Source organism: Entelurus aequoreus, linkage group LG10 (assembly GCF_033978785.1).
Source record: "Entelurus aequoreus isolate RoL-2023_Sb linkage group LG10, RoL_Eaeq_v1.1, whole genome shotgun sequence".
NCBI lineage: Eukaryota > Metazoa > Chordata > Actinopteri > Syngnathiformes > Syngnathidae > Entelurus > Entelurus aequoreus.
Genome location: NC_084740.1, coordinates 79866912 through 79891256, shown reverse-complemented (window position 1 = coordinate 79891256; position 24345 = coordinate 79866912). Strand labels below are relative to the sequence as shown.

Genomic DNA, 24345 nt, shown 5'->3' with positions numbered 1-24345 from the left:
CAGGTCGCCTCGGAGGCGAGCCTCAAGGCAGCGATCGATGACCTTGATGGTCATTGCTTTTTTGGAAGGATCGTAAATGTCCCAAGACATTATGTGCTGACAGGATAACTTTTTAAAGGTCTTCCAGTTGGTCACATTGTCAACAGCTAGCCCACAAAATTTACAGTTGATAGAAAATCTAAAATCTGTGGAGACGTTAGAGTCACTGAGTAGAGAAGAGTCTAAGCGTGGCTGAGTTTTGGACTGCTTGGCTCATAGCTTTAGCTTAAGCTGGGCTACCAGATGGTCTGTGTTGCTAAACTGGGTCCTCTATAAACATGGCAGTTGGTGATAAACGATTTCCATCATTGACAATTAAGAATGTGATCAACCGCCCTCCGGATTCTGGCATCTGGGCCGTACCACGTCCAGAGATGGGTGAGTTTCCAGGGAAACTTAGTACGTGTCCATGCACTAAATTAGTCTGATTTCTCAAATAGTTCGGCACTAAAGAAGCTCTACAACCCTTGGCATCACCTTAATCCAGTGGTTCTTAACCTTGTTGGAGGTACCGAACCCCACCAGTTTCATATGCGCATTCACCGAACCCTTCTTTAGTGAAAAGTAAAATGTTGTTTTTTTTCAAATTCAAGACAAAGTTATATGTTTTTGGTAACACTTTAGTATGGGGAACATATTCTAAGTAACAAAGACTTAATTTAGAGTTATTTGGTTAGGGTTAGGGTTAGGGCCAGGGTTAGGCCCAGGGTTAGAGGGTTAGGGTTATAATAAGGCCATGCAGAATAAGGCATTAATAAGTTCTTAATAATAGTTACGTGCCAATATGTTACTAATTTGCATGTTAATAAGCAACTAATAAATGGTGAATATGTTCCCCATACTAAACTGTTACCATGTTTTTTTACTGGTGCACAAAATGAACCGTGCATGAACATCACCTTGTTCAAAGAACAAAACCAACACAGTGCATAAACTCACAACAAATTACACACCTGCAAATCAGTCTGACTTCTGCTGTTGCCGTATCCGTAATACGCCGATAGGGAGAAGTTTTTAGTTACACGATGAGTCGGGTGTGTCTTGACCTCCGCCGAACCCCTGAGCCCGACTCACCGAACCCCTATGGTTCGATCGAACCTAGGTTAAGAACCACTGCCTTGATCTGATCGTGTTCTTGAAAAGTCGGAATAACACAGCTGGATTATGCAATTGGAAACCAGATCTCTTGAGGGGGTGTGTGCGCCGTATCGCGCATGCACCCGTCTCAACGCATGAGATACAACCTGGAAGCAGATACCATTCAATAAAAACCTAGCAACAATTGTAATGATAAGGATACCTTTTTATTTGTTTCACAAATTAAAAGAACAGAACATTTTGAAGTGCATCGATGGTAGACCAAAAGAAACTGAGATTTATTCAAGAAGGTAGCTAAGGACTTCCGAACAAAATATCTTATTTATATTTTGTTTGTTGATAATGAAGCAGGTATATTTATTTAAGTGTGTACAAACCTCTTCCCCCTGCATTTGTGCACTCCAAACCAATTGACTTTCTGCACAACTGGCAAGCTTTTGCACAAGAATAGCAACCTTCCTCTGGAACAGTATCAGTCGGGGCATGACTGGTGTTTTCCTCTGGGTTTAAAACTCCTTCAATCAATCCACAGAGCCTTTTCAATGAACTCGGAGACATTCAAAAGTTTTATTTCAATGATTTTTGTCTGAAAATTCCTTCCAAAAAACTCTTACGCCTTTTTTTTCTTTGCATTGAACCTGCATCTGCCCCGGTAGCCTCTGCTATTTGATTGATTGATTGATTGATTGAAACTTTTATTAGTAGATTGCACAGTGCAGTACATATTCCGTACAATTGACCACTAAATGATAACATCCCAATAAGTTTTTCAACTTGTTTAAGTCGGGGTCCACTTAAATTGATTCATGATACAGATATATACTATCATAATACAGTCATCACACAAGATAAACATCAGAGTATATACATTGAATTATTTACATTATTTACAATCCGGGGTGTGGAGGGGTGGGGAGGGGGTTAGGTTTGGTTGATATCAACACTTCAGTCATCAACAATTGCATCATCAGAGAAATGGACATTGGAACAGTGTAGGACTGACTTGGTAGGATATGTACAGCAAGTAGTGGACATAGAGATAGAGATCAGAGAGCATAAGAATAAGAATAAGTATCTACATTTGATTATTTACAATCCCGGGAGGTAGGATGTGAAAGGAAGTTTGTTAGTTTACGGTTTAAGTTGCCTGGGGGTGTTCTTTTAGTGCAGTTTTGAAGGAGGATAGAGATGCCCTTTCTTTTACACCTGTTGGGAATGCATTCCATATTGATGTGGCATAGAAAGAGAATGAGTTAAGACCTTTGTTAGATCGAAATCTGGGTTTAACGTGGTTAGTGGAGCTCCCCCTGGTGTTGTGGTTATGGCGGTCATTTACGGTAAGGAAGTAGTTTGACATGTACTTCGGTATCAGGGAGGTGTAGCGGATTTTATAGACTAGGCTCAGTGCAAGTTGTTTAACTCCGTCCTCCACCCTGAGCCAGCCCACTTTGTAGAAGTGGGTAGGAGTGAGGTGGGATCTGGGGTGGAGGTCTAGAAGTAGCCTGACTAGCTTGTTCTGGGATGTTTGGAGTCTAGATTTGAGGGTTTTGGAGTTGCAAGCGTAATCGAAAAAGGGTTGAACGAGAGTTCCCGCTACAATCTTCAAGGTGCTTTTGTTGACCAGAGAGGAGATTCTGTAGAGAAATCTTGTTCATTGGTTGACCTTTTTGATTACCTTGGTTGCCATTTTATCACAGGAAAGATTAGCCTCTAGAATGGAACCTAGGTAGGTGACCTCATCTTTCCTGGTGATAACAATGTTACCCACTTTTATAGTGAAGTCACTGACTTTCTTGAGGTTGATGTGGGACCCAAATAGGACGGATTACCTTTTACCTAATATTCACAGTACAAGAAGTTTAAATAATTAGATTAGGCTCAGTGCAAGTTGTTTTACTCTGTCCTCCACCCTGAGCCAGCCCACTTTGGAGAAGTGGGTATGAGTGAGGTGTGATCTGGGGCGGAGGTCTAGAAGTAACCTGATTAGCTTGTTCTGGGATGTTTGGGGTCTAGATTTGAGGGTTTTGGAGATGCTAGAGCAGGGGTCGGCAACCTTTACCACTCAAAGAGCCATTTTGACGAGTTTCACAAATTAAAGATAATAATGGGAGCCACAAAACTCTTTTGAAATTTAAAATGAAATAACACTGCATACAAAGCTTTTTTTTTTAACTTTTGGGCTATGTTTAAAACCAAGGGTCCGGCCCGCACCTTATTAAGACAATTTAATGTTAGTACGGCCCGCGAGTTTTACTTGAGTCATACTTGCCAACTCTCACAGTCTTTCCGGGAGACACCCGAAATGTAGGGCGTGTTGGTACTGCTTTTAGCGCCCTCTACAGTCTTTGCAAACAGCGTACCTGATCGGCCACATGTTGAATGCAGCTTCTGCTTGCACACGTAAGTGACAGCAAGGCATACTTAGTCAACAGTCACACAGCTTACACTGACGGTGACCGTATAAAACAACTTTAACACAACTTTAACACTGTTACGTTACAAATATGCGCCACACTGTGAACCCACACCAAAAAAAGAATGACAAACACATTTCTGGAGAACATCTGCACCGTAACACAACATAAACACAACACATCGAATACCCAGAATCCCATGCAGCCCTAACTCTTCCGGTCTACATTGTACACCCCCGCTACCACCAAACCCCGCCCACCTCAACCGACGCACAAAGGAGGGTGGGGAGGGGGCTGGTGTGTGGGGGGGTGGTGGTGGTAGCGGGGGTGTACAATGTAGACTGGAAGAGTTAGGGCTGCATGGGATTCTGGGTATTCGTTCTGTTGTATTTATGTTGTTTAACGGTGCGGATGTTCTCTAGAAATGTGTTTGTCATTCTTTTTTGGTGTGGGTTCACAGTGTGGCGCATATTTGTAACGTAACAGTGTTAAAGTTGTTTTATACGTCACCGTCAGTGTAAGCTGTGTGGCTGTTGACCAAGTATGCCTTGCTGTCTCTTACGTGTGCAAGTAAAAGCTACATACACCATGTGGACGGGCTGGCACGGTGTTTATACAGGCTATAGAGGATCAGAAAAAGCAATGCTATATTGGCACGCCCTTGATTAAGTTGTTAAGGTGATAACTGGAGAATATTTAACCCGGGAGATTTCTAAAAGAGGCACTGAGATCAATCAATCAATCAATCAATGTTTATTTATATAGCCCTAAATCACAAGTGTCTCAAAGGGCTGTACAAGCCACAACGACATCCTCGGTACAGAGCCCACATACGGGCAAGGAAAACTCACCCCAGTGGGACGTCAATGTGAATGACTATGAGAAACCTTGGAGAGGACCGCATATGTGGGTAACCCCCCACCCCCTGGATGTCGAGTGGGTCTGACATAATATTGTGAAAGTCCAACACATCAGCGAAAGTCCAGTCCATAGTGGGGCCAGCAGGAACCATCCCGAGTGGAGACGAGTCAGCAGCGTAGAGATGTCCCCATCTGATGAACAGGCTAGCGGTCCACCCCGGGTTTGGAGCAGAGTAGAAAAGAAAAGAAAAGAAACGGCAGATCAACTGGTCTAAAAAAGGAGTCTATTTAAAGGCTAGAGTATACAAATGAGTTTTAAGATGAGACTTAAATGCTTCTACTGAGGTAGCATCTCTAACTTTTACCGGATCCGTAAGTCTCCTGGGAAAATCGGGAGGGTCGGCAAGTATGCAGCTGAGCCGCATCAGAGTGGTCAAAGAGCCGCATGCGGCTCCGGAGCCGCGGGTTGCCGACCTCTGTGCTAGAGTAACACCAACATAGCCTTTAGAGAGGTAATATGTGTAATCTGTGCCAATATTACAGCGGACATCACTTCAAACAAGTTGTAAGGATCCGCAGATGGCTAGTTTGACGTCATAGGTCAACCGGAAAAGTAATTCATTTAACCGCCGGCCCCAAGCATACGGGAGGCAACAGTCGCATTAGGGAAAGTGCATGGACACTTGGACACATTGGTGTGAAAATACAACTATTTGAGAAATCAGACTAATTTCATGCATGGAAACGTAGTGAGTGTGAGATTCTTGTAGAAAATCCATGAGAGTGAAAGAGAGCCAAGTGTATCATATCTCATACTTGTCATGTCAATATTCCTGAATGACACAAACAGAAAATAAAAAAAGGACACACACATTGATGATTTTTTGTTTTTTTTGCCCTGCGTGGCCACAAGCAGACATGATTGATTGTAGCGCCGAGTGAAGGACAAGAAGTGCGTGGAGCTCGACTGCAAATCAATGACACAGTCCAAAGTGTCCCAAGGAACCTCACTCCCATCCCTTGTTTGTCTTGCCATTGCTGAAATGGGGGGGGAAAAAGACAAAGTGTTCCTTATGAAATCACATATGCAAAAGAAAGGGGGGGGACTGTGGGGTGGGGGGTGGATCCTATAGAGACCAAAGCAGTGGGTGTCATGGACTAATTGAGCAGGGCCTGTGTACTCAGACATCAATAGGTTCCATCAGACTGCACAGAGCTTCTATAATGGCACATCCAGGCCCAATCATAGCGGGGATGGCGCTGATTACACACCTGCATGTGCAAAGCGCGTACATCTTAAGCCCGGATTTGAATTAGCATGGCGGCCAAGACGTGATGAAAGGGCGTGTCGTAGACCCGCAAAAACCGGAGGAAGAAAACGGGTTAGCCTCACACTTTTGTCCGGTGAGGAGAAATTAATATTTCACATGGAGCAATCTGAAATGAATTGGGAAAAGCAAGAGTGGGGGGCAGCAGGGGGAAAATCAATGGTGGAAAAAAAGGGCGGGGGGGGCATCACCAATGCGATTTGCCAAGTGGGGGGGCCAGCGGTGGCCGTCAAATAAGATGGAGCTAAAGAATTATGATAACGCTGATGAAGTGTGCCGAGGCTTTTGCTGGGAAATTGTTGAGATGCAGGCGTAACGACACTAAACGGGCCGCCCATCCTCCCCCCCGGAAGCCAATCCAATGGCTCTTTTCAAACAAAGTTGGTTACAATCGGGTAAAGACACACATTTCTACAATCCAGTGTTTGTGTGTTGTGGAGAGGGGAGCGGTTGGGTGGGGTGGGCAATAGTGGGGGTAAGTGGGGGCGTCCATCAGAGTAGAATGAGATTTGCCAGAGACGTACAAGTTTATTTCAATTAAAGAGTATTGTCTACGATGCTGTGTTGGTGTGTTGTGGGGAAAATAAGGGTGGGCGATAGTGTGGGGGGGGGGGGGGGGGTGGTTAGAGGAAGGTAAGATTTTCCACAAGAACACCAACGCAGAAGTGTAGGGCTGCAACTAACAACTGATTTGATAATCGATTAATCCGTCGATTATTACTTCGATTAATCGATGAAAGGCCTACTGAAAGCCACTACTAGCGACCACGCAGTCTGATAGTTTATATATCAATGATGAAATCTTAACATTGCAACACATGCCAATACGGCCGGGTTAACTTATAAAGTGACATTTTAAATTTCCCGCTAAACTTCCGTTTGAAAACGTCTATGTATGATGACGTATGCGCGTGACGTCGATGGTTGAAACGGAAGTATTCGGACACCATTGAATCCAATACAAAAAGCTCTGTTTTCATCGCAAAATTCCAGTATTCTGGACATCTGTGTTGGTGAATCTTTTGCAATTTGTTTAATGAACAATGGAGATTGCAAAGAAGAAAGCTGTAGGTGGGATCGGTGTATTAGCGGCTGGCTGCAGCAACACAACCAGGAGGACTTTGAGTTGGATAGCAGACGCGCTATCCGACGCTAGCCGCCGACCGCATCGACGATCGGGTGAAGTCCTTCGTCGCGCCGTCGATCGCTGGAACGCAGGTGAGCACGGGTGTTGATGAGCAGATGAGGGCTGGCTGGCGTAGGTGGATAGCTAATGTTTTTAGCATAGCTCTGTGAGGTCCCGTAGCTAAGTTAGCTTCAATGGCGTTGTTAGCAACAGCATTGTTAAGCTTCGCCAGGCTTGAAAGCATTAACCGTGTAGTTACATGTCCATGGTTTAATAGTATTGTTGATTTTCTGTCTATCCTTCCAGTCAGGGGTTTATTTCTTTTGTTTCTATCTGCAGTTAAGCCCGATGCTATCACGTTAGCTCCGTAGCTAAAGTGCTTCGCCGATGTATTGTCGTGGAGATAAAAGTCACTGTGAATGTCCATTTCGCGTTCTCGACTCTCATTTTCAAGAGGATATAGTATCCCAGGTGGTTTAAAATACAAATCCGTGATCCACAATAGAAAAAGGAGAAAGTGTGGAATCCAATGAGCCCTTGTACCTAAGTTACGGTCAGAGCGAAAAAAGATACGTCCTGCACTGCACTCTAGTCCTTCACTCTCACGTTCCTCATCCACGAATCTTTCATCCTGGCTCAAATGAATGGGGTAATCGTCGCTTTCTCGGTCCGAATCGCTCTCGCTGCTGGTGTAAACAATGGGGAAATGTGAGGAGCCTTTCAACCTGCGACGTCACGCTGCTTCCGGTACAGGCAAGGCTTTTTTTTATCAGCGACCAAAAGTTGCGAACTTTATCGTCAATGTTCTCTACTAAATCCTTTCAGCAAAAATATGGCAATATCGCGAAATGATCAAGTATGACACATAGAATGGATCTGCTATCCCCGTTTAAATAAAATTTTTTTATTTCAGTAGGCCTTTAATAATCTGATAAAAGAGACACACTACATTTCTATCCTTTCCAGTATTTTATTGAAAAAAAACCCCTGCATACTGGCACCATACTTATTTTGATTATTGTTTCTCAGCTGTTTGTACATGTTGCAGTTTATAAATAAATGTTTATAAAAAATAAAAATAAAAATTAATGCACATAGCATAGATCCAACTAATCCAGGGGTCGGCAACCCGTGGCTCTTTAGCGCCGCCCTAGTGGCTCTCTGAAGCTTTTTCAAAAATATATGAAAAATGGAAAAAGATGAGGGGAAAAAAAAAAATTTTTTTTGTTTTAATATGGTTTCTGTAGGAGGACAAACATGACACAAACCTCCCTAATTGTTATAAATCACACTGTTTATATTAAACATGCTTCACTGATTCGAGTATTTGGCGAGCGCCGTTTTGTCCTACTAATTTTGGCGGTCCTTGAACTCACCTTCGTTTGTGTACATGTGTACCTTTCTCCGACTTCCTAGGACGTGTTTTATGCCACTTCTTTTTCTGTCTCGTTTTGTCCACCACACTTTCAACGTTGTGCGTGAAGGAACAAAGGTGAGTTTTGTTGATGTTATTGACTTGTGTGGAGTGCTAATCAGACATATTTGGTCACTGCATGACTGCAAGCTAAATCGATGCTAACATGCTATTTAAGCTAGCTATATGTACATATTGCATCATTATGCCTCATTTGTAGCTATATTTGAGCTCATTTAGCTTCCTTTAAGTCATCTCAATTCAATGTATATCTCATGACACACTATCTGTATGTAATATGGCTTCTAATTTGTTGCGGCTCCAGACAGATTTGTTTTTGTATTTTTGGTCCAATATGGCTCTTTCAACATTTTGGGTTGCCGACCCCTGAACTAATCGATGACTATATTAATCGCCAACTGTTTTTATAATCGATTTCAATCGATTTAATGGATTAGTTGTTGCAGCCCTACAGAAGTGTATTGCAATTAGGGAGGAGAGATCATCATTAACGGTGCTGTGTTGGTGTGTTGGGGAGGGATTTGCCAAGTGGGGGCCAAATAAACTCGAGCAAAATAATTATGACATCACTAGGGCTGCGAATCTTTGGGTGTCTCACGATTCGATTCAATATCGATTCTTGGGGTCAAGATTCGATCCAAATTTGATATTTTCCCGATTGAAAAGGATTGTCTATTCATGGAATACGTAGATTTCAGCAGGATCTACCCCAGTCTGCTGACATGCAGGCAGAGTAGTAGATTTTATAATTGTAAAGGACAATGTTTTATCAACTGATTGCAATAATGTACATTTGTTTGAACTATTAAATGAACCAAAAATATGACTTATTTCATCTTTGTGAAAATATTGGACACAGTGTGTTGTCAAGCTTATGAGATGCGATGCAAGTGTAAGCCACTGTCACACTATTGTTCATTTTTTTTAATAAATGTCTAATGATAATGTCAATGAGGGATTTTTAATCACTGCTATGTTGAAATTGTAACTAATATTGATACTGTTGTTGATAATATTCATTTTTGTTTCACTACTTTTGGTTTGTTCTGTGTGGTGCTTGTGTCTCCTCTCAATTGCTCTGTTTATTGCACTTCTGAGTAGGGATGTCCGATAATGGCTTTTTGCCGATATCCGATATTCCGATATTGTCCAACTCTTTAATTACCGATACCGATATCAACCGATATATACAGTCGTGGAATTAACACATTATTATGTCTAATTTGGTCAACCAGGTATGGTGAAGATAAGGTACTTTTAATAAAAAAATATACAATAAAATAAGATATATAAATTAAAAACAATTTCATGAATAAAAAAGAAAGTAAAACAGTATAAAAACAGTTACATAGAAACTAGTAATGAATGAAAATGAGTAACATTAACTGTTAAATGTTAGTACTATTAGTGGAGCAGCAGCACGCACAATCATGTGTGCTTACGGACTGTATCCCTTGCAGACTGTATTGATATATATTGATATATAATGTAGGAAGCAGAATATTAATAACAGAAAGAAACAACCCTTTTGTGTGAATGAGGAGGGAGGTTTTTTGGGTTGGTGCATTAATTGTAAGTGTATCTTGTGTTTTTTGTGTTGATTTAATTTAAAAAACAAAAAAAACAAAAAAAAAACATACCGATAATAAAAAAAACGATACCGATAATTTCCGATATTACATTTTAACGCATTTATCGGCCGATATTATCGGCAGGCCGATATTATCGGACATCCCTAGTTCTGAGTGTTGCTGGCTCGGCTTTGCTTTTGGAATTGGATTGCATTGTTATGGTATTGCTGTGTATTGTTTTGTTGGATTATTTCATTTAAAAAAAGAAAATAATCGATTTTAAAAAAATCAGAATCGATACTGAATCGTACAACGTGAGAATGGCGATTTGAATTGGAATCGATTTTTTCCCCCACACCCCTAGACATCACTGATGAAGTGTATGAAGAATTTTGTTGGAAACGTGTTGCAATGCACCCCCCCTCCCCCCCCCACCCCCTCACCCCCCCCTGTGGACGCCTGGTTTTAACTAAAGACTGGAAAGTTTATTTTAATAAGGAAAAAGACCATTGTCTACAACGCTGTGTTTGGGGCAAGTCGGGGGGCTTCCGTTAGAGGATTGATTGATTGATTGATTGATTGATTGAGACTTTTATTAGTAGATTGCACAGTACAGTACATATTCTGTACAATTGACCACTAAGTGGTAACACCCCAATAAGTTTTTCAACTTGTTTAAGTCGGGGTGATTCATGATACAGATATATACTATCATATATACTATCATTGGAAGATGAGCTAGAGAACAAGCGTCCATCATCTCTTTCTATGCTGCATTTTAATTTACATTTTTGATGTATTCAGCCGCCCATAAAGGGGAGACAGGGAACACCCAGAGATGCAGCTGGGGTCAAAGTTCAGCAGTTTAACTGTCACAGGTGGTGTACTGATTAGAATAAATCTACACTCACTTTCAACCAGTCTGACCTACTGCTCTCTACGCTACAGTACTGTGTGTGTGTGTGTGTGTGTGTGTGTGTGTGTGTGTGTGTGTGTGTGTGTGTGTGTGTGTGTGTGTGTGTGTGTGTGTGTGTGTGTGTTTGCATATGAGTAAAACAGTATTTTTTGTTTGCGTTGTCAACGTTTTATATACAGCTAGGTAGTTTTTAATGCACAAAAAGGCACAAAACGTGCATTTTGATGTAGTTGTACTTTAATCCATCCCATAAAATTACGACTCGAATCATACTTTTCTGATACCACAACTTTATTCAGTTAAATAATTTTTTCTTATTGAAGTTACACTTCTCATTTGTAAGAATTTTTTGTATGACTTGCAAAGTGACGACATTTAAAATAAAATGAAAAAAATAAAAATAAAAATTCTCACATTGTGCCGATATTTTCTGACTAGAGATGTCCGATAATGGCTTTTTTTGCCAATATCCGATATTGTCCAACTCTTAATTACCGATTCCGATATCAAGCGATACCGATATACAGTGGTGGAATGAACACATTATATGCCTAATTTTGTTGTGATGCCCCGCTGGATGCATTAAACAATGTAACAAAGTTTTCCAAAATAAATCAACTCAAGTTATGGAAAAAAATGCCAACATGGCACTGCCATATTTATTATTGAAGTCACAAAGTGCATTATTTTTTTTAACATGCCTTAAAACAGCAGCTTGGAATTTGGGACATGCTCTCCCTGAGAGAGCATGAGGAGGTTGAGGTGGGCGGGGTTGGGGGCGGGGTTTAGGGTAGGAGGTAGCGGGGGGTGTATATTGTAGCGTCCCGGAAGAGTTAGTGCTGCAAGGGGTTCTGGGTATTTGTTCTGTTTTGTTTATGTTGTGTTACGGTGCGGATGTTCTCCCGAAATGTGTTGGTCATTCTTGTTTGGTGTGGGTTCACAGTGTGGCGCATATTTGTAAAAGTGTTAGTTGTTTATACGGCCACCCTAAGTGTGACCTGTATGGCTGTTGACCAAGTATGTGAATTGTGTGTGTGAAAAGCCGTAGATATTATGTGACTGGGCCGGCACGCAAAGGCAGTGCCTTTAAGGTTTATTGTGTACTTCTCCCTACGTCCGTGTACACAGCGGCCTTTTAAAAAGTCATACATTTTACATTTTGAAACCGATACCGATAATTTCCGATATTACATTTTAAAGCATTTATCGGACTGCCGATATTATCGGACATCTCTAGAAATATGTTCACCGTTTTCTTGAATTTTTTTACACAAAAATCCTAATTTAATTTTGAACCATTTTGGTATTTCAATTTAATCGATATAATTTTAAAACACTGCATTTAATGTTTTGTCATAAAAAGTCATACATTTTACTTTTTGAAACCGATACCGATAATTTTAAACCGATACCGATAATTTCCGATATTACATTTTAAAGCATTTATCAGTTTGATATTATTGGACATCCCTATTTCTGACCTTAATTTTTTTTTCTTATTCACGTTGAGGTAAAAAAAACATGTTTTGTTTTTTTTTCCACAAATTTACGAATTCTACTAAAGTTAAGAATGTATCCTCCAAAAATTGACATCGTCCAAAAAAATCTAAAATTTTACTTATAAAACTTAAAATTGACTTTTTTCCGTACAATTTGTGTTTTCAACTTTAGCTTCATGAAATGTTTACATATATTCTATTTAAATTACCACTTTTTTATTGTAAAACTAGAAGATTCTAACTTTCTAAGGTTTTTTTTGCAACCTAACGACATCTTTTCTCTTAAAATTGCTACTTTTTTACTCGCAAAATGTTCGTACTTGAATTTTTTTTTTACAATTTTCATCAAAAAATCGCGATGTTTTTTCTTGTTCAATGTTTTGTTGTCTCAACATTATTATCTTGCATTTTGATGTAGTTGTACTAATCCATCCCATAAAATTACATCTTACTCATAAAAATCATACTTTTCTGATATCACAACTTTATTCAGTTAAAGTATTTTTTCGTAGTGAAGTTACACTTCTCATTTGTAATATTTTTTTTTGTATGATTTGAAAAATGACGACATTCATAAAAAAAAAAAATATTAAATTTTTTTTTAAATTCTCACATTGTGCCGATATTTTCTGACCATGATTTTTTTTCTTATCCACCTTGAGGTAAAAAAAACATGGTAAATTTTTTTCCGCTAATTTACGAATTCTACTAAAGTTAAGAATGTATCCTCTAAAAATTGACATCCTCCCAAAAAATCTAAAATTTTACTTATAACATTTAAAATTGACTTTTTTCTGTAAAATTACGGTTTTCAACTTTAGCTTCATGAAATGTTTACATATATTCTATTTAAATTACCACTTTTTTATTGTAAAACTAGAAGATTCTAACTTTCTAAGGTTTTTTTTGCAACCTAACGACATCTTTTCTCTTAAAATTGCTACTTTTTTACTCGCAAAATGTTCGTACTTGAATTTTTTTTCTACAATTTTCATCATAAAATCTCGATATTTTTTCTTGTTCAATGTTTTGTTGTCTCAACATTATTATCTTGCATTTTGATGTAGTTGTACTAATCCATCCCATAAAACTACGACTTGTATAACCGCGTCTTACTCATAAAAATCATACTTTTCTGATATCACAACTTTATTCAGTTAAATTATTTTTTCTTATTGAAGTTACACTTTTCATTTGTAATAATGTTTTGTATGACTTGCAAAGTGACGACATTTAAATAAATACAAAAATAAAAAAATAAAAAATTCTCACATTATGCCAATATTTTCTGACCATGATTTTTTTTTTCTTATTTACGTTGAGGTAAAAAAAACATGTTTTTTTTCCCCCCACAAATTTACGAATTCTACTAAAGTTAAGAACGTATCCTCTAAAAATTGACATCCTCCCAAAAAATCTAAAATTTTACTTATAACATTTAAAATTGACTTTTTTCCGTAAAATTACGGTTTTCAACTTTAGCTTCATGAAATGTTCACATATATTCTATTTAAATTACCACTTTTTTATTGTAAACTAGAAGATTTTAACTTTCTAAGGTTTTTTTTGCAACTTAACGACATCTTTTCTCTTAAAATTGCTACTTTTTTACTCACATAAATTTCGTACTTTAATTTTTTTTTTTTTTTACAATTTTCATCATTAAATTACGATGTTTTTTCTTGTTCAATGTTTTGTTGTCTCAACATTATTATCTTGCATTTTGATGTAGTTGTACTTTAATCCATCCCATAAAACTACGACTTGTATAACCACGTCTTACTCATAAAAATCATACTTTTCTGATATCACAACTTTATTCAGTTAAGTTATTTTTTCTTATTGAAGTTACACTTTTCATTTGTAATAATGTTTTGTATGACTTGCGAAGTGACGACATTTATATAAATACAAAATAAAAAAATAAAAAAATTCTCACATTGTGCCAATATTTTCTGACCATGATTTTTTTTTTCTTATTTACATTAAGGTAAAAAAAAACATGTTTTTTTTCCCCCCACAAATTTACGAATTCTACTAAAGTTAAGAATGTATCCTCTAAAAATTGAAGTCCTCCAAAAAAATCAAAATGTTACTTATAAAACTTAAAATTTACTTTTTTCTGTAAAATTTGTGTTTTCAACTTTAGCTTCATGAAATGTTGACATATATGCTATTTAAATTACCACTTTTTTATTGTAAAACTAGAAGATTCTAACTTTCTAAGGTTTTTTTGCAACTTAACGACATCTTTTCTCTTAAAATTGCTACTTTTTTACTCGCAAAATGTTCGTACTTGAATTTTTTTTTTACGATTTTCATCAAAAAATCGCGATGTTTTTTCTTGTTCAATGTTTTGTTGTCTCAACATTATTATCTTACATTTTGATGTAGTTGTACTAATGCATCCCATAAAATTACATCTTACTCATAAAAATCATCCTTTTCTGATATCACAACTTTATTCAGTTAAAGTATTTTTTCGTAGTGAAGTTACACTTCTCATTTGTAATGTTTTTTTTTGTATGATTTGAAAAATGACGACATTTATATAAAAAATAAATAAATAAATAAAAATTTAAAGTAACATTGTGCCGATATTTTCTGACCATGATTTTTTTCTTATCCACCTTGAGGTAAAAAAAACATGGTAAATTTTTTTCCGCTAATTTACGAATTCTACTAAAGTTAAGAATGTATCCTCTAAAAATTGACATCCTCCCAAAAAATCTAAAATTTTACTTTTAACATTTAAAATGGACTTTTTTCCGTAAAATTACGGCTTCATGAAATGTTGACATATATTCTATTTAAATTACCACTTTTTTCCTGTAAAACTAGAAGACTCTAACTTTCTAAGGTTTTTTTGCAACCTAACGACATCTTTTCTCTTAAAAAATTGGTACTTTTTTACTCGCAAAATGTTCGTACTTGAATTTTTTTTCTACAATTTTCATCATAAAATCGCGAAGTTTTTTCTTGTTCAATGTTTTGTTTTCTAAACATTATGAAATATACTAAGAAAAGGTCCCATTTTTTTTGCAAAAATTCAGATTTTTTTCTATCCTTCAGCAATTTGTCTGACTGTACTGTCATTGGCCGGTTTTCTAGCCACTGTTCATGCAGTCATTTGGAGCTCTACATAGTTCAAAATTTGGCGTTCTACATGGTCCAAATCCACTGTTCACTGATGTGAATAATAAAATGATTTGTTTATGTACTGTATCAGTACTGTACTAACATATGTGTCCACAATGAGAATGTAAAATGTATACAGAGTAGAATTGGGGGATGTGCACTTAAACAGCTCAGAGGGCAAGGACCCTGCAGCCCCTGAAAGAGGATGAAAGAGTCAACCCTTGTTAAAAAAACAAAAACAAAAAAAGGGGGTCTACCAGCATCCTCGTAGAAACGCTATGGCGGACCACATGGCTGAAGGCTATCGCAGTGGGAGCTGGCATGGGGGAGGGGCGTCACCTATGGGGATGTTATAGGGTAAAGTGAGGTTAGTCGGCGTGACCATGGGAACTTTTTCATTTATCTTTACAATATAGCTAAGGAAGAAAAAAACTAACAGGCCATCGTCGATGCTAATGAGTGCACAAGTTGTCCACTCCAACCCAGACGACCCAAACAAATAATTTTTATTCATCGCAGGCAAACTAACGCTAAGCGGGAGAATCTTTCCCAAATTTGCATGTCATCTGTTTGCTGCAAATGCTGCAGGTGTCGCCGTCAACACAAAAGCTGTTTTTGGCCTCCAGACTGCATATTTTCATTAATGAGCCAGAACAGTGCACCTTGGAATCCTCATTTGTTTTGTTTACGATTACAATAAACTCTTCATACATGATGCTGGGAATGAACAAAATATTTCATTGGCTTTCAAAATAAATTGATTTATTTTCTCTTTTAAATATAGGATTTTATACTTGTAAATTTAGACTTTTAATGATAAAATTCTGTTGTATTTTTAGTCCAATCATGTTTTTCACAAATGTAATTAATGATATTTTTTATTAAATCATATCTAGTAGTTTAGTAATGTCCTTTTTCTCTTTTTTTGTAAGATGCTGATTTTTTTTTGTGACTTGTGAAAATTGTAATTTTTTAAATAAAATTATAGTGTATGTGCAGTAAAATTATGACTTTTTTCACTCCAGATTTCAACTAAAAATGCCTTAATCATGACTTAACCTTTTTCTCAAGTTTTTTTTCTTGCAAAATGTTTCTCATAACTTTTTCCTCTGTTATTAAAAATATATATACTGAAATTTCCCTCAAGATTTCAGTAACTTTCTTTTTTTTCCTCTCAAAAGGTTATTATAGTCATTGTAATAATATTATGGTAAAAGTTTGACTTTGTACGTCATAATTACTTTTTTCTTTTAAAAATATACAATTTTATTATACAATTTCTACATATTTTGTATTGCTTGATAAAATAACATTGAAATTGAAATGTTTTTCTCCAAATTTCTTCTTTTTAATCTTTAAACATTGTGACATTTTTTCATACATTTTCTCTCAAAATTGAATCCTAAATTGCAACTTTTTTGTCATCAAATTACAATTCATCCCTGTAAAATCTGGACTATTTTCTCATAAACAACTTTTTTCACTCATCAAATGATGACCTAATTCTCATAAAACTACTTTTTTCTCATACAATTTTTTTTTTAATCAGCTTCAATTACGACTTTTTGGTCAATGATTCCTCACAAAAAAATGAACTTTAATCTGGTAAAATCAAGAAGTTTATTTTGCAATATTAAAATGTTTTCCTTTTATTCTTGCAATGTTTACAACTTTTTTTCTCATAAAACCAAATTTTTTTGTAAAATCAGAACATTTTGTCTCCTAGAATATAATCCTGGTAAAATTAAAACCCTTTTCTCTAAATGCATGACAGTTTCCTCGCAATGTTATGACAATATACGACCCTAATCCCCCTCTCTGGATGTATAGTCTAGTATATTTCATGTTTCAATGTGCTATATGTGCTAATATTCCCATAATTCTGACTTTATTAACGTACTGGTATGATTTTTATTGTCGCGCTATTTCACTTTTTGGCAAGGTTCCTGGTTTAGTGTGGAAAGAGCGGTGTGCTCCACAAGAATGTCAGCCGAGTATTGATATTTATTTAAGTGCTGTAGTATCAGGCAGAGCGAGGCAAGCAAAGAAGCGGTCATCGATCATCTCTGCTGCTTCCCTGAGGGAAGCCGCATGTAGCCGACGAGGCAGGTGGCTGTCAGAAACATAGCAGCTGATCTCCATCACGTTTGACCTGTTGCTCTTTGACCCTAACGTTGTTTTCACTCAACACTGACAACACATTCTTGTCACAATTCAGTATGACTTGGAAAAAAATCCTAATGTTTTAAACCAGTCTTATATGCAGTAATCACTAGGGCAGGGGTCACCAACCTTTTTGAAAGCAAGAGCTACTTCTTGGGTACTGATTAATGCAAAGGGCTACCAGTTTGATACACACTTAAATAAATTGCCAGAAATAGCCAATTTGCTCAATTTACCTTTAACTCTATGTTATTATTAATAATGAATGATCTTTACACTTAATTGAACGGTTTAAAAGAGGAGAAAACACGAAAAAAATTATAATTAAATTTTGAAACATAGTTTATCTTCAATTTCAACTCTTTAAAATTCAAAATTCAACCGAAAAAAAGAAGAGAAAAACTAGCTAATTCGAATCTTTTAAAAAAAAAAAAAAAAAAAATGTATGGAACATCATTAGTAATTTTTAGAATTTTGACGACATGTTTTAAATAGGTTAAAATCCAATCTGCACTTTGTTAGAATATATAACAAATTGGACCAAGCTATATTTCTAACAAAGACAAATCATTATTTCTTCTAGATTTTCCAGAACAAAATTTTTAAAAGAAATTCAAAAGACTTTGAAATAAGATTTAAATTTGATTCTACAGATTTTCTAGATTTTCCAGAATAATTTTTTTGAATTCTAATCATAATAAGTTTGAAGAAGTATTTCACAAATATTCTTCGTCTATAAAACAGAAGCTAAAATTAAGAATTAAATTAAAATGTATTTATTATTCTTTACAATAAAAAAAAAATATTTTACTTGAACATTGATTTAAATTGTCAGTAAAGAAGAGGAAGGAATTTAAAAGGTAAAAAGGTATATGTATTTAAAAATCCTAAAATCATTTTTAAGGTTGTATATTTTCTCTAAAATTGTCTTACTGAAAGTTATAAGGAGCAAAGTAAAAAAATGTATGAATTTATTTAAACAAGTGATGACCAAGTCTTTAAAATATTTTCTTCGATTTTCAAATTCAATTTGAGTTTTGTCTCTTAGAATTAAAAATGTAGAGACCAGCTTGCTAGTAAATAAATAAAATGTAAAAAATAGAGGCAGCTCACTGGTAAGTGCTGCTATTTGAGCTATTTTTAGAACAGGCCAGCGGGCTACTCATCTGGTCCTTACGGGCTACCTGGTGCCCGCGGGCACCGCGTTGGTGACCCCTGCACTAGGGGGTGTAACGGTACACAAACATTTCGGTTCGGTACGTACCTCGGTTTAGAGGTCACGGTTCGGTTCATTTTTGGTACAGTAAGAAAACAACAAAATATAAATTTTTTGGTTATTTATTTACCAAATGTGTAAACAATGGCATAACATACATATACACACAGGGTCCATTGCCAGGGTTCATGTGGTCAACATATATACAATAAAAACTAAATAAGATAAGGCTCAGAATTGGTTTCTTAAAGGCCTACTGAAATGAAATGTTCTTATTTAAACGGGAATAGCAGATCCATTCTATGTGTCATACTTGATCATTTCGCGATATTGCCATATTTTTGCTGAAAGGATTTAGTAGAGAAAATCGACGATAAAGTTAGCAACTTTTGCTCGCTGATAAAAAAAGCCTTGCCTGTACCAGAAGTAGCGTGACGTCACAGGAGCTAGTATTCCTCACAATTCCCCATTGTTTACAATGGAGCGAGAGAGATTCGGACCGAGAAAGCGATGATTACCCCATTAATTTGAGCGAGGATGAAAGATTCGTAGATGAGGAACGTGAGAGTGAAGGACTTGAGAGGCAGTGATGGACGTATCTTTTTTCGCTCTGACCGTAACTCAGGTACAAGCTGGCTCATTGGATTCCACACTCTCTCCTTTTTCTTTTGTGGATCACGGATTTGTATTTTAAACCACCTGGGATACTATATCCTCTTGAAAATGAGAGTCGAGAACGCGAAATGGACATTCACAGTGACTGAACATGTTAAGTTAAGTTAAAGTTAAAGTACCAATGATTGTCACACACACTAGGTGTGGAGAAAATTTGTCCTCTGCATTTGACCCATCCCCTTGTTCACCCCCTGGGAGGTGAGGGGAGCAGTGGGCAGCAGCGGTGCCGCGCCCGGGAATCATTTTGGTGATTTAACCCCCAATTCCAACCCTTGATGCTGAGTGCCAAGCAGGGAGGTAATGGGTCCCATTTTTTTATAGTCTTTGGTATGTAAATACACGATTAATAATATTCAGCTTTGCGAAGCTAAAAAAAATAGAAGCTAACCTAGCTACGTAGCCAACGTGATAGCATCAGTCTCAAATGCAGATAGAAACTAAATAAAAAAAAAACCCTGACTGGATGGATAGACAGAAGATCAATAATACTATTAAACCATGAACATGTAAATACACGATTAATAATATTCAGCTTGGCGAAGCTAAAAAAACAGAAGCTAACCTAGCTACGTAGCCAACGTGATAGCATCAGTCTCAAATGCAGATAGAAACTAAATAAAAAAAAAACCTGACTTGATTGATAGACAGAAGATCAATAATACTATTAAACCATGAACATGTAAATACACGATTAATAATATTCAGCTTGGCGAAGCTAAAAAAACAGAAGCTAACTTAGATGCGGCGGCGGGCGTTGTACGCTTTTGACGACACCCCGGCCGCCATCAGAGTCGGCAAGAAACATATATTTCCCCAAAGTTACGTACGTGACATGCACATATCGACACGCACGTACGGGCAAGCGATCAAATGTTTGGAAGCCAAAGCTAGACTCACCGTAGTGCATCTGCTATCCTGCTCAAAACACAACACAACCTCCTGGTGTTGGTGTTGCTGTAGTCCGCCGCTCCACCGATCGCACCTACAACTTTCTTCTTTGCAGTCTCCATTGTCCATTAAACAAATTGCAAAAGATTCACCAACACAGATGTCCAGAATACTGTGGAATTTTGTCGAAGAAAACAGAGGTATTTGAATTGGGTCCAAACACTTCCCTTGACCTCGTGACGTCACGCGCATACGTCATCATACCGCGACGTTTTCAAGCGGAAGTTTAGCGGGAAATTTAAAATGTCACTTTATAAGTTAACCCGGCCGTATTGGCATGTGTTGCAATGTTAAGATTTCATCATTGATATATAAACTATCAGACTGCGTGGTCGCTAGTAGTGGCTTTCAGTAGGCCTTTAACCGAGCGAACAATGGGAGACCGGGCTTTCTGCTCCGCCGCTCCCAGTCTGTGGAACGCTCTCCCTGACCACCTGAGGGCACCGCAGACTGTGGATGCTTTTAAAAAAGGCTTAAAAACCCTTCTTTTTGAAAAAGCCTTTTTTTTTTTAGATATATGCATACTAGTTTTAGCTATTTGGCTGTTCTAGTTTTTATTTTTATTTATTTTTTATTATCTTTCTATTTTTTTTAATACACTGTAGCACTTTGAGGTTGTTTACTCAATGTAAAGTGCTTTTTACAAATAAAATCTATTATTATTATTATTATTAACCCAACAAAACTATTGTTTTTCTATGTCTTTTGTTTATTTCAAGTTCTACTAAAATTCTACTAAAATCATTATATATTTCTTAGTATTTAACTATTTAATACACACAAACAGTTCATTGTTTTTAATGACTTTTTCATTGTTGCTACCTTCTGTTGTGATTGGCTGTGAGAAATCACATGGTTCTATGGATCAGTAGCGTTATAGCTATCAGGGAAGGGCGGTGTGTGTGTGTGTGTGTGTGTGTGTGTGTGTGTGTGTGTGTGTGTGTGTGTGTGTGTGTGTGTGTGTGTGTGTGTGTGTGTGTGGGGTGGAGTGGAGGCACTCGGGTCAGCGCAGCGTCTTTCTTCATGTGACCTATTGTTCTTCCCCTCCACTTTGAAAACCGACGGCGCCGCTTTCATCCATGCTTTTGCGTTCAAGAGAAACAGGAAGTGTGTGCGTTCAGACCTCATCCATCATCTGGCAGCAAAGAGAGCTAACTGTCACATTGAGAAGACATCTCACTTGCATTGTTATCCAATTTCTGTAGTCTGGCTCAGACCACAACTGACACATCATCTTTACTTTCTTACTTCCACATCTAAAATAGGTCAGTTTTAGGTTTTAGGCTGAGGTTAAGAAAAGTTGTATTTTTAATTTGTATTTAGGTTGGTTAAATGTGTATTTTTTGTTGGCGTTACGATTTAAGTGAAATGTTATCAAAGGGTTCTGGTTATGGGGAGGGTTGGCATTGTTTTATCATCCATCCAAATGGAACTTAGAAAACAAGTGTGGGATCATTTTGATCTTATGAACAGGCCTGGCCCTAACCAATCTGGTGCCCTAGGCAAGATTTTAGGTGCCCCTGTCACTCCTGCGTTTACCGGAAACCGGCGGGATGGCCGTGCATGCGGTAATTATTTTAAAACCTCTTCTCACTCCGGCGTTTACCAAGAGGAATCCATAAAATTTAGACGTGCGCTTTGAGTGTGATGTAAGCATACCATCATGAAAAGCACATTTAATTAAAAAACACGTTATTATGGTCTTACCTGTACTTATAAATGGAGTCCATTTGCAGCTCCTTCTGACCAAAAGCATCGATAACTTGTTTATAGAAGTCTTCATTATTTTCTTTTTTCCGTTTTAAAAGTCTCTCTGTCTCGATGGAGATATTCCTTTAATTATTACCTCCTGCTTCCATTGAAAGTCCAGTTTAGAAAACTGTTTTATTTTAGATACCGGTATGTAATCCTCCATGTTAAAAGGAAGACAAAAAAATCTCTTGCTGCGTGTGTTCACTTCTTCTGCAGTACCGGAAGTCGCAAGAAGGATCACTAGCGCGGCAGCGCCCTCTACCACCAGGAGGCGGGAGTCATTTAATGACTTATACAGTATTTAACACACGCAGCTACGGTATATTAATAAAACATAGCTGCTTACTGTTCTCTTTAGCATACTGTACCGGTATTCAATAGCTTGGACCTTAAATCCTACTGAATAGCTCTTTATCTTTTTTCCTTTGTGCGATTGTAAACTACTGAAAGCAGCTTCCTCCATTTTGAAAATGAGGACAGATGCGTCACTCGTGACGTAACGAATTTGACCCGGTGGAAGTTCTAGCCATATGCTAAATATTTTGCGAAACGAGTTTGACCCGGTAAAAATTATAGACATGCGATAATAAAATTAATATTTTGCGAAACGAATTTGATCCAGCTTCAATAATAAACCGGCGATAAGGCCAAGCATGCGTTAATTATTTTGAGAAACGAGTTTGACCCGGCAGTAATTCTAGACGTGCGAATACTATATTCCCTGCGCCAATTCAAGGAAATACGGTAATAATAATTTATTTTTTTTTAAATTTTTTTAATTACATTTCTTGCGCGGCCCGGTGGTTGGGGACCACTGGCGTAATGGATTTAGAAGGTGGAGAGGGTACACAGGCGGTTGCAAGTGCGCTAAATTCACTGCAGTCGGCGAATCTTCTTAGTGTTGCTGGTCAGGAATATTACGGACAGCTGACCAGCTGACAAACTGACCAGTGAACAAAAAAACTGTGACATAACAGTGTTGACATTTTTGTACATAACCGTTTTCAATAGAGTTGAATATATATTTTTCCTTCAGACATGGGATTTGACTTTAATTGTACCAATTTTGGTGTTGCTACAAGGACTTTTAAGGTATGGTTGCTATGGAGTTTTGTTTTGGAACATTCTGTTCTGGAACAGTTAAACTTTAAGCTGTTTTTTCTCAAAACGGACCCTCAAACTTGGTCGACTTCAATCGGATGTAACTCGGTCATTTTCTGTCCGATTCCAACAAACCATATATCATTTTGAAGGTCTTTAGATGGAGAATGTGTAAATAACAATAACTCATTGTGACTCATTTTGCCAGCACAGGTCACATATAACATATGCAGACATTTCTTATTCAGCATGTGTTTTACTTTATAAAGAATAGCAATGGATTTGGATATTTTTCCCTTTATATATTCAATATGCGGTTTCCAACATCATTTATGATCAATTATTATTCCCAAGAATTTAGTTTCATATACTCTATCGATTTCCACTAGATTTAATTTTCATTTTGCTTCACAATTTGTCCTAAACACCCTAAATTTAGTTTTCTTATCATTTAATGATAACTTATTAATATCAAACCATTTTTTTAGCTGAATCAACTCAACCTCTATTGTCCTCAACTAGGGATGTCCGATAATGGCTTTTTGCCGATATCCGATATTCCGATACTGTCCAACTCTTTAATTACCGATACCGATATCAACCGATACCGATATCAACCGATATATGCAGTCGTGGAATTAACACATTTTTATGCCTAATTTGGACAACCAGGTATGGTGAAGATAAGGTACTTTTAAAAAATTTTAGTAAAATAAGATAAATAAATTAAAAACATTTTCTTGAATAAAAAACAAAGTACAACAATATAAAAACAGTTACATAGAAACTAGTAATGAATGAAAATGAGTAACATTAACTGTTAAAGGTTAGTACTATTAGTGGAGCAGCAGCACGCACAATCATGTGTGCTTACGGACTGTATCCTTTGCAGACTGTATTGATATATATTGATATATAATGTAGGAAGCAGAATATTAATAACAGAAAGAAACAACCCTTTTGTGTGAATGAGTGTAAATGGGGAGGGAGGTTTTTTGGCTTGGTGCACTAATTGTAAGTGTATCTTGTGTTTTTTATGTTGATTTAATAAAAAAAACCAAAAACG

The 24345-nt window shown here is 37.2% G+C and overlaps 1 long non-coding RNA gene across 1 annotated transcript in view; it reads right to left on the bottom strand.

Moving 5' to 3' along the window:
* Positions 1–5306: 5306 nt before the first annotated feature.
* Positions 5307–24345, bottom strand: part of LOC133659086 (uncharacterized) — a 206587-nt gene continuing 187548 nt past the window's right edge. The window contains exon 6 of the long non-coding RNA XR_009827598.1: positions 5307–5449. This is a non-coding gene — a long non-coding RNA (uncharacterized LOC133659086). The remainder of the gene's footprint in view (positions 5450–24345) is intronic.